Raw genomic sequence first — 11,718 nt, 5'->3', positions numbered from 1 at the left:
AGGTTTGAGACCTCAGATGCCTGCAGGAACCCCCAATCTCTAGTCTCTACTAAGAAGAAAAGTACATCAATAAGTTGCGTGAGTAAGAGGGAGCTGAACCAAGACATGCGCTGAACTTTCTACATAAGACACAAGAGGGGGGAAAATTAAGCTTGTGGTTCTCGTTGTATATTCCTTATTAGTTTTATCACTCATAGCTTATTTTTCCCAAGAGCCTCTTTTGTGCCAAGTGAGGATAGACTTTAAACTTTGGAAAGCATTTTCACCCACATTATCTTACTTGATCCACTCAGCAGTTCTGTGAGGCGCATGGGAACAGGTTTCTATTGTCTCCATTTGACAAGCAAGGAAGCTGGGAGTGACTTGTTCAAGGTCACAGAGTCAACTAGTGACACAACATGGACCAACACCCAAGTCTCCTGACTGTCCTACAGCAGCTGCCTTCACAATTGTGGCTTCCTCTTCTCATCCATTAATTTATTCATTCAGTAACTATTTATTGAGTATCTATTTATTTGTCAGGCACTGTTCAGGGACCAGCAAGTTGTTGATATAGCAATAGATACAGCAGTAGGTTAAAAAAAACACCACAGATTAATATCCCTGCCTTCATGGAGTTTACATTCTAGTAGGAAGAGACTGAAAACAAGCAAACAAATAAAATCATACAGCATATAGTATAATAATAAGTGCTATGGAGAAACATAAAGCAAGGAAGGGCAGTAGGGAATGTTGGCAGGGGTTATGGATCGAATAGACTGGTCAGGGAAAGCCTTACTGAGGTGACCTTTGAGACAAGTGAAAAAGGTGAGTTCTCTCTGCTCCTCCTCCAGGTATCTGCATGAGGGCATAGTAGGCAAAGAGAACTGGCAGGGGGGAAAGTCCTTAAGGGAGAAGTAGCTGGTGTGTTCAATGAATGGAGGTCACTATGGCTGGAGTATAAGCCACCAGAAAGAGAACAGTGTTAGGACCAAATGGTTTAGGGCTTTGTACGTAATTTAAGGCCATTAGCATTTATTCTGAGGTACATGGGATGCTATTGGAGGATTATCATATTATTCTTATCAGGAAGTAAAATCAATACCAATGCATGACAAACCTAAGATAACTCAGCAATTCCAATCCTAGTTATTATACCCACCAGAAAAACATACATATGTACACCAAAAGACATATACAAGATTGTTCATAGCAGCATTATTCTAAATAGCCAAACACTAGATACAACCCAAATGTCAAACAACAGAAGAACGGATAAATAAATTGTGGAATATCTATATACTGGAATCTATTCAGCAATGAGAATGAACCTCTACCACTTGCAATTACGTGGAAGAATATAAATAACAAGAGGGAAAGAAGCTAGTACAAAAGACTATACATCGTATGATTACATTTATATAAAGTTTTAAGAGGCAAAATTAATCATACTAGAAGTTAAGATAGCAATTACCTTTGGGGGTAATAAGTGGGAGTGGGCACAAAGGAGGATTCTGACATGGTGGTAGTAGTGTTCTATAGATTGATCTGAATGGTGATTTAAAGAGTGTATTTACTTTGTGAGAATTCATCAAGTTGTCTACTTAACAATTTGCTCACTTTTCTTTATGTATGTTTGTCGTAGTTGCCTAGTGTTGTCATAACAAAAATACCACAGGTGGGTGGCTTTAAAGAACAGAAATTTATTTTCTCACGGTCTAGGAGGCTAGAAGTCCAAATTAAGGACTTGACTCTAGTGGGAGTTCCTGGGCTTCTAGATGCATCTGCCCTGTCTGTCTTCATATGGCGTCTTCCCCCATGTGTGCCTCTGTGTCTATTCTGCTCTTTTTATAATTCAGAAGTGACTAAGTTTAGGATCCACACTACTCTGATATGACCTCATTAAGATAACAAAAGAAACCCCCTTTTATCAATCTGTTGTATTTACAAGTACGGGAGTTAGGATTTCAATATGTATTGGGGGGATACAATTCAGCCCATAACAATGTTATACTCCAGTAATGTTTATTAAATAAGTAATAGTAATAATACAGGGAAATGAAAATCTAAGATATTTACTCATGCATCTATTCCACAAATAGTTATTGAGTACCTATTATTGCAAAGCACTATTGGCCATTCCCAACGTAATTATTGGTTTTAGTGTTATTATTATCCAATTATGCCAGACCCTTGCGGAAGGGATCTTAGTTCTCTTGATAAAGTGGCAATAGGTTTACCATTCTGAGAGCAGAGGGCTAATGCTAAGCCAATCCACTGGTCTGTGGTCCTATAACCAGACAATTAGGGGGGAGGACCTCAAGATAAACACCCCTCCTCAGGCGATATAATTATTTGCAAAACCGAGTTCTCAGACTCTTAATGAACACTTTCCGTGTAAACCAAAACCAAACCAAACCCACTGCGATCAAGTTGATTCCAACTCATGGCAACCCTATAGGACAGAGTAGAACTGCCCCATAGGGTTTCCAAGACGTGGCTGGTGGATTTGAACTGCTGAACTTTTGTTAGCAGCTGAGCTCTTAATCACTGTGCCACCAGGGCTCCACTTTCCATGTAGCATATCTTAATGAAATATTTTTATCAGAAAATATATTCAATAATAGGTGATAAATTACTACGAGAAAATGTAGATCATAATAAAAAATAACTTTTAGTTAATTGAGACGTAGGCTCGCTTATAAAAGATTTCACATTTCTTCAATTGACTTAAAGTCAAAGCTTTTTGCCTATTAATACGCCAGCTATCCATCTGGCATTTAAATCCCAACTTCTAGGAGACAAGCTGACATGGTGGGTATCTTGTATTTTAAACTGAGGGATATACAGAGCAGTTCATTAAAACCATACCTTCAATTAAAGTCAGACTGCATTAAGGCCAAATTACTTTAAATATTGCCATGTTTTAGTGTTATGGTTTACATCTTTTTTTATGTATTATATGTGAATATTTGCAGAAGCTCAAAAGGTATGTCTTATAGCGTCAGGAGCATTTTCTCTCCAAACCAAGAAGAGTGAGGCTGCAAGAGAACCATAACTCAGACTGGGGCGGGGGGGAGGGTGGTGCGGACAGAATTGACTCTGGAAAATATTCAGGAAAATAAGAAACTCAGAGCTTAAAGCAAATCATAAACCACAGCTTTCTAATTCTGAGAAGATAGTGAGGAACATCTGTTTACCAGCTAACTACGCTGCCATTTACGTGAGGGAGTAAATTTAATGGCCAAAGTATTAAGATCACTGAATGGTGACATGTTTTGCTTGCAGTAAACTGTGACTGCACAGCCTTCTCAGCCAGCACTCATGTCCAACATAACTGAGTAGCCCTGTGAGCCCTCTCCCATGATATCAAATTCTTGCTATTGAAAGCCTGTGCCTGGCAAATAAAACAAAGCTGCTCTGGACAGTTTATGTTCTGAGTTCCAGGACCACAGAGCAAGTGGAAGATTCTCTTTGTAGAGATTTAAAACTGAGGCGGCACAGAATCTAAAGCCATGAAAACTAACAGCCTAATGACTTTGAGTTTTTACGGTTATTTCAATCATCATTTAAAAGAGATAGAACTAGAGATAACTTTCCTAAGCACCTTGACTAATAAATTGTCAGTGTTTTAAACAACAATTACATTATGAAATGGAAATTAGCTGTTATGATCAAGCCATATGGCTAATATAATTGATCGGTTCATATTTTTAAGAAGATGGAAAACACAACCCAAATAATAATAGATTTTACAAAATTAAATAAAGGTGATATGTTCTATCTTGTTGGACAGGTTGGGATTTATTACAGAAAGAAGAGAGAAAAAAAATCTTTGTTGTCTCTAATTCTGAACAGAAACTGAAAGTAGTCCGATGATTTGAATTAACGTAAAAACCACTCACAAAATAAAAAACAAAATGGACTTTTGCACACAGGTATGCAATACACACACATATGTGGGGCAAAGAGACATTAAAATCAGAGACTACACAATATTCACTTCCTTAGTTGATAGCAGGAGAAAAAAAATGGTTCTGATTCCTCAGACACACCCATTTAAAAAGCACACCAGCATATTTTCAGTAACTCTGCAGTTACAGCATGAAGCCCTCCTCTAACGCATGACAATTTTAAAGGGAGACCAGAAGACAGGTCACGTGTCTCTCACTGCTAAACCCACATTACCTCCCTTTGCTATATGCAAAGGGAAATTAGTTCATTGCTTTTCTTTGTCCTTTGAAATGGGTTTCTGGAAGGTGGGGGTGGTTAACGTTGCCTTAATAAAAAAGAAAGAAAAGCAGCGTTTTAACATCAAACTGGGAGCGGAAAGGCACAAACGTGGGACCTTGGGTTATGAAAGTGAAAAGGAAATCCTTCTCGAATCGTTTCAGCCAAAGCCTTCCTGGCATTTTTAAGCCCCTTGGCCTACTTGTGACCATCCATTCCTCTGCAGCGCTTCATATCCTCCAGTCCTGAGTCCACTACCGGCTCATCCTCTATACAAGCCTCCTCTTCTACATGCGGGTGTGTGATGTGTGAAGTGTAGGTGAGAGAGAATCTTGGGTTTGTCCTGATGCGCACATAAAAGGAAAAGGCATTTATGGAGTGCCTTCTATGAGCAAGCTGCTGTATGTGACATGAAATAACTCATAAAATCCTTACAACCCCTCTTTGATGCAGAACTGTTATTTCTCCCCATTACACAGAGAAGGACACTGAGGCACAAAAAAGTAACTTGTCAAGCAAATAAATGACACTGGTGGGGGCTGGAGACTTGGTCAGGGTGACCCCTAGGGCCGCCCTCATTTGGCGAGCTCCACCGCCACTCTCAAGCCAACACTGTTGCACTAGCGTGCTTCTTAGTGTTGGCCTGAACTGGGCTCGAGGATCTCTACGCATCCACTTCCGATGGCGCGGAAGGCCAAGAGAGGAAGATCGGAAGGGAACGGTCAGAGCGCGCACCCCAGAGACAGGCTCTTGCGGGGTCTTCGGCTTCGAAAGTCCAAATCCTTTTTTCTGGATGAACTTCAGAAAAACAGCTAGATCTAAAACTCGGCTGTCGCAGGAGCCCCAGCTTCGGCTGACCCTTCGCCTCAAGGCCGCGGGTGCTTGTCGGGCGCGTCTGCCCGCCCATATAACAATGGCGATCCCTAGGGCTGTGAAGCCCTGGGCGGCCCGGAGGAAATACGCCTCCAATAAACACCGAAGTACGCGGTAGAAAAGCCTCTCCAGGTTCCGGCCTTTGAAAAGGTGGGGCCTTGCGCTCCGGAGAACAATGTCTGGAGCGTCGACACTTCAAAGGCGAACACCTTTTATGGAAATCTCCGTATGAGGAAAAGCTACCTCCAGTTTCCGGGCCTCAGTTTTCTCACCCTGCAGGATGGAAAAAAGGGTGCTCCCCTTAGCGCCCGCGGCCTTGCGGTGAAAGTGCGTCCAGTGTGGGCGGGGGCTGTGTGAGTCTCTGCGCGCCGGTACGGACAGACGTGTGTACGCTTGTGTGCAGCCGCCTGTAGACCAAACCCGGGCGCCGGAGGCTTCCTTGCGGCCTGGGGAGGTTTTTCCAGCTGCCAGTCTCTGTTCGGAACCCAGGCCTGCAGAGCCAAATGATGGAGCGTCCACCGCTGAGGAGGCTCTGCTGACCCTGCCGACCTTTGGCGGGTGGGCGCGCCCGACCCTAGCTCTTTTATCTGGCAGTGCCTGGGCAGCTATCGTGGCCATGACCCCACGTAGCGTGTCCGGCCAAGATCCGTCTTCTGCTGGCCTCGGTGCGCAAGCGACGCAAGCGCGAAGTCCAGACCCTCTCTAGGAGGTTAAGTTCTGTGCGTCCAAGGCCGCCCCGGGTAAGGCGTTGACTGGTTCAGTGCCTGCCGCCACAGATCCCACTTCTAACGTCCCCTCGTTTACAGGATAGGTGCGCGTCTGTGACCTTCCTGAGATGCTGTTTCTTTAAAAAACAAAAACAAACAAAAAAGTGGGGGGGGGGGGGAAGAGAGACAGAGCCAAATGTGGCCATGGGCCTACGAGTGACCATAGGGCCAAACACCAATGTTTATTTTCCCTTCCTTTCTCTGAAGAAAAAAAATCTTCTGGCCCTAAAAGGCCACTAACGTCAAAGGACAGAGTTGTGCAAGGGATGGGAAGCCCTTGGTGATTTTCTCCGGTGCTGGGGTCCCCGAGAGTCTGGAAAACTGTAGAGCCCAACAGTGGCAGCTCTTCTCGACGCCCGGATCACCTGGTTTCGGACCGTTGCCCCGTCCCCCTTCGGAACCTGCGGGACTGCGGCGGTCCAGGCCCCGCCGGACTGGGACGGTGGATGCAGCAGGGCCGGGCTCTGCGCTCGGAAGACCGCAGGCCGAGCCGCTGCCCCCGCCGGACTGTGCGCCCCTCGCGGCCGGGGCGGCGCCCGCACCCTCCCCGGCGCGTGCCACTCGGGGAATGGAGGGTCGTCCTGGGGACTCGCGGCAAGGCGCCTCGCCACTTTTAGGGCGGAGTCTGGTGTTTTCCCCATCCACCAGCCGCGCCTGCCCTTTAGCCCCTAGAAACCTCGCGCCAGACCCTGCGAGCGGAGAAAAGCCCCGGTTCCCTCTCAAGAGCCTCCTAAGGAGGACAGATACAGAAGGTTTCCTTTTCCATGCGAGAAAACCGAAGTTTCAACGAAAGCGTCAAGACGCTGAAGCCTGCTCTCGCCGGGCATAGCCCGTGGCCCCAGCCCCCTGGGTCAGCCGCTCTGCGCCACCTGGAACCGTCCCCACCCTCCACCCGGGCTGCTAGCGTTAGGTGTCGCCGAGGCCTAGCCCTCAAAGCTCTGCCTCTGCAAGTCTCCCCGGATGATGGCGGGTTAGGGTGGGCAGCGCAGTCCACACCTCGGGCCCGCCGCGCCTCCCGGCGCCTCAGACCACAGAGCTTTAAGGACGCCGTCACTGCGCTTGATGCTACGCCGGGAGAAAGGGGTCCGCGCGCGTGGAGATCTGCCCTTGCTGTTAACAAGCGCGGCCCCACCCCTGCTGGTGATTTTCAGAGCCTCACAATGCCCCTATGAAACAGGTTTTATTATTATACCCATTTTACAGATGAGAGGACTGAGGTGCAGAAAGATTAATAGATCAGTTTTCTGAGCCCTGGCTAGGAGTAGCCCAACATCCTAGTGCTTTAAAACACTTTCAAGACCCGTGGGTCATACGTGTCCCACCGACTTTTTATGACTCTAGAGTTCGCTGGAAAGAGTGTAGCCCAATCTTAATGCGTTTAACCTAGAAGTGGAAGCCTTTCGAAATGCATACGTGGAACTCAAAAATCCTGGGTGGGATCCTCATTTTTGTGTAGATTGAGCGTTGTCTTAAGTGATGCCGCCGGATGTGTGAATTTTCTAAACAGTTAATAGGTTTGCGTTTATTTCTGTGGGATAAGTCTTCTCACTATGTTTCCCAGTTACTAAGTTATTGTGAGAATGCGCTTATCAAGAGAATAAGCTATTGCCAGTCCTCATTCAGTCATAGTGGCTATTTTCTCCTTTATGCCATTCATTGTTCTCAGGTGTTACTGACTCCCTTTTCTAGCTTCTGAACAGTAAAGCGTGTCTTTCTGATAAGGAATAATACGTTGCAGTTGTACTTTTCAAGAGATTGGAACGCCTATAAGTTATTCTTAGTTTGCATTCAATCTTAGGGCCCAGTCATTGCTTCCACATGTAGCAGGTGGAATGCACTGCTGTGAACAGTTCTGCAGTATTCCAGGGCAGCTGTTTCTGCCTCTTAGCTGTTAGTACTACTTTTGTTACAATGAAGAGTACATAGTAGTGGTAATTTTCCTAAGATTCAAATTCCTTTAGCTTCATTTATTTTGCATCTAAGTACTGCTTTTGCAGTAATGAAGAATGCACTGTAGAGGTAATTTTTCTGAGATTAAAAAATCTCTTGGCTTTATTTATTTAGGCGGTAAGTACTGCTTTTGCAGTAAGGAAGAATGCATGGTACTATGATTTGAAGTTTCGTGAAAAATAATAAAAAGGCTAAGAAGGAGATGAGAAAAAAAATGTATGTGCAATCATTGCTAGGTGCCTTCATGTTTTACCAATTTTTAAGAAATAAAATTTTAAAGATATTTTTATGATTGACTCATATCGGCAGGATTTAGGTCGTCCATGGTCTGCTGGGACATAGTGATCCCAGATAATGGCTACCAAAATCCATAACTCATAAAAAATAATTCTGAATTGATCTTTTAATGAGCATGTCTTCATTAGTGAAAACACCTAGTATCAACAAAAATTTCGAAGGAGAAAATAATTAGGTCTTGTAAGTGTTTTAATTTGGAAGGCAGGAGAGTTTGCAGGGCCTCTGCTCCCTGGGATGGGGAGGGAGAGGAAGGCGGCAGGACCTGGCTGAGAACAGTCTTCAGAGTCTTCTGCTTAGTGACAGACTCATCTGGATTCTAATCTTGGCTGTGGATGTTTTATCTGTGTAACCTAGGCAAGTTGCTTAACCACTCTGAGCTTTGGTTTTTTCGGCTGTAAAATAGGAATAATAATGCATAACTTAGATGGGCAACCCTTAAGATCGTTGTGAGGATCCAGTGAGAACTTACTTGTTACTTTTTTCTTCCCCCTTGTTTTTCCAGGCCTATAACAGTGAGGCATGTAATGAGTGCTTCCTCAAGATATGTTTGTTCCTTCCTTTCTGCTTTCCTTGAAGTAGCACAGGCTGTACCCAGGCCCTCATCTACCCAATCTACAGCCTGAGTCACCCAGGCCTGTTCCCACCAAGTGAGGCTTGGACACTGGGGCTACCTTTCAGGGGGCTGGCCGTGGCCTCAGCCATGCAGGCTCAGTGACTACCAAGGAAGGGAGCAGATCAGAGTTCTATCCTCAGACTCACAGCTTGCCACAATTAACACATAAAACTTGTTCTAATGCCAAGACCTAGGGTGAGCTTTAACATATTAACTCAATCTTCACAAAAATTCATTGAGGTAGGACTATTACTATCCCTGTTTTACCGATTAGGAAATGAGGCACAGAGAGGACAAGAAACTTGCATGTGGTCACATCACCAATGATGCGCAGAACAGGATTCAAACCACAAAGCTATATAGTTTCTTACATGGGGGAAGGGGCGAGAGGGGGAGGGGAAGAGACCCTCCTGGGGAAGGGGTGTTAGAACATAAGTCAGCGAAATCTACCCATATCACCTGGAGGTCCAGAGGCCTGTAGGCAGCAGGGTGCTGAGTGCCTGAGTCCCTCAGCTGGGAGCTACCCCCATCTGCTCTGGAGCCCACTACACAGGACACCACATCTTCCGAGGAGAGCTCAGCACCCCTCTTATCCCTGGAACTGGACCTGTCTTAGAGCCTTGACCCCTCAGAATCTGATCCTGTCTCCCTACCCCCATCCCATTCCAGTCTTAGCCTTGGTTTCAGCCAGCCTCCGGGCTGCCTCCATCATCAATCTGTCACCAGCCCTATTCTGTCACCATCCTAGGGACATCTCTGTGTCCAGGTCCCTCCAGGCCCCTACCCCACGTGCCTGAGACTCTTTTCTCTGCTCAACTCAGATTGCCAGGAAACCTCTGCTCCCCTTTCTCCTCACATTTTCTTTCCTCTGAAGACTCCTGGGGCAAGGAGACCCGTGCAATCTTGAGGCCATTTCTTTTGGGTTTTGTTCCTTGGTGGATCCAGAGGCCGTGGGGAGTCTTGGGCTCCTGACAAGCCATGTGGGGAGACCTCCCCCAACCCACTGCCTTCAACCCCTGCCTAGAACAACACCCCAGCTGGGAACCACATGAGACCTTGAGCACCAGTCATTGCCTCTGGGGCCCCCCACTGTCCCTGCCTTCCAAATGAGGGAGGCAGTTCTTAGTCCTGGGCTGTCTTCCCTCCAATCAAACCTCTAAGGTCTTGCTGATCCCACCCCTTCCCACCCTACTAGTAGCAACTCTGGTTGCATAAGGAGCATTTGGTCTTCCATCTCCATCATTTATTCATTCCTTGGGCCGACAAACACTTATTGAGCCTCTACTTTACGCCATGCTCTGAAGATTCTGAGCTAAAACTCAACCTTTGCCCCGGAAGGCCACTGATGTTCAAGCCCCTGCTAGGAAAATGTGGAGGTCTGGGTGTGTGTGTGTATGTGTGTGTGGTGGGGGGATGGGTGGGTGGGTGGCTGAAGAAACCAGGGAATGCTGTCGAGGAGAAGAATCAAGGGTGAACAGGAGTTGGCAGGAGGGACAGGCTGGTAGGGGATTTCCTGAGTGGCCCTCGGGGGCCTTGCTTGCACTTGACCCCTCTAAGGACAGCCTGATGGTGAGAGAGGCAGAGAGCAGGGTTTGGAGCCCGAATGAGCACTTCCCGACCCTATGACCCTGAGCTTGTCACCTCACCTGCCCTGTAGAGCCTCGGGCAGTTAGCCTAGCAGAGCTCTGTTTCAGCAGCCCTCCGAGCAGTCGGAGGTAGTCGGCCGCTCACCACTCCGGGACCCATGCCATCTGAGTGGGGGAATCTACTTTTCCAAAACACCACCTCTCCCTCCCCTGATCATCTGGACAGTCAGCGTGGTGGGGGCGCCTTGACAGAATGGAGACGGCAGGAATGATTCGTAGGTGAAGGCCCAGCGCAAACAGCCGCTGCGAGAACTACCGCCTTTAAGCTTTTTTTTTTTTCCTCACTCCAGTCTCATTCCTGTCTCCTGGCTTCTTTCCTCCTTTTGAAAACCGCAAGTAACACACATCCACCCATCCGCAGGTTCGTGAGGGAGGCCGCGAGAAGCTCCCTGCGCCTCCTCCCGTGGCTGGGTCCCCTGCCTGGAAGCGCGAGACCTGCCCGGGAATGGCGGCAGCTCTGGCGAGCCGCGACCCTGCGGAGCGTGGATTCCAGCAGTCGCCCCCCTGCTCCCGCGCCCCGCATTACTTCTGCTGGTCCTGAGCGCCCACTCTCCTGGTCCTCCTGCTTGAGAAGCTGAATGTGGGGAGGGGCATGCTGGGTGGGGCATCTCTCGGCTGCCGAGTCTCCCCGTTTTCTCCCCCGGTCCGAGCTCCAGGCTAGGCCGAGCCCGAGAAGCAGAGTACGCGGGTTCGAGGTGGCAACCCCAGCAGCCCTTCACAGAGCTGACCTGCCCAGAGAGGAGAAGGGCCGGCTGAGGAGAGATCCCCGAATGGGGTCGTCGACGGGGCAGGGATAGGCCACCACACCCCTGCCGGTCGCTTCTGCCCCGCCGCTGCCTTATGCCTACCCAACAGGGGCGGAATTGCTCGAACTGCGGCAAGGGTCCTTCGCCTTTGGCTCACACCAGTGCGAATCTACTCCCATGGGTGCCTCCCTTAATGGAGGGCAGCTCCCTGGGACAAAGCTGCTCGTGTCACCTACACACGCCCGGCTCTGAGGCCGAGCCTTCTGAGGATCACACTGAGAACACGAACTCAGGACTTGATAGTGTGGGATTGAACTCCAGTTTCTGCCGATTAGAAAATGTGTTCATCCCAGAGCTCAGTGTACTCCTCTGTGAAATGGAGATAGTAATGGAAGCCACCTCCTAAGAGTGCGTGAGGGTTAAATGAGCCGATGTGTATTATGTGTTTTTGACAATGCCTGGCAAACAGAAAAGCACTACAAAAGTGTCAACTGCCAACTTTGACCAAGATTAAAAAACAAAACAAAACAAAAACACGGGACCGTGGAATGTAACGAGGTCCTAGTAGAACCTCATTTTAATCCCCCGTGCCTCCCCGCAAAGCCTTCTGACCAGAG

This window comes from Trichechus manatus, unplaced genomic scaffold (assembly GCF_000243295.1).
Source record: "Trichechus manatus latirostris isolate Lorelei unplaced genomic scaffold, TriManLat1.0 scaffold00037, whole genome shotgun sequence".
NCBI lineage: Eukaryota > Metazoa > Chordata > Mammalia > Sirenia > Trichechidae > Trichechus > Trichechus manatus.
This window is presented reverse-complemented; position numbering follows the sequence as displayed.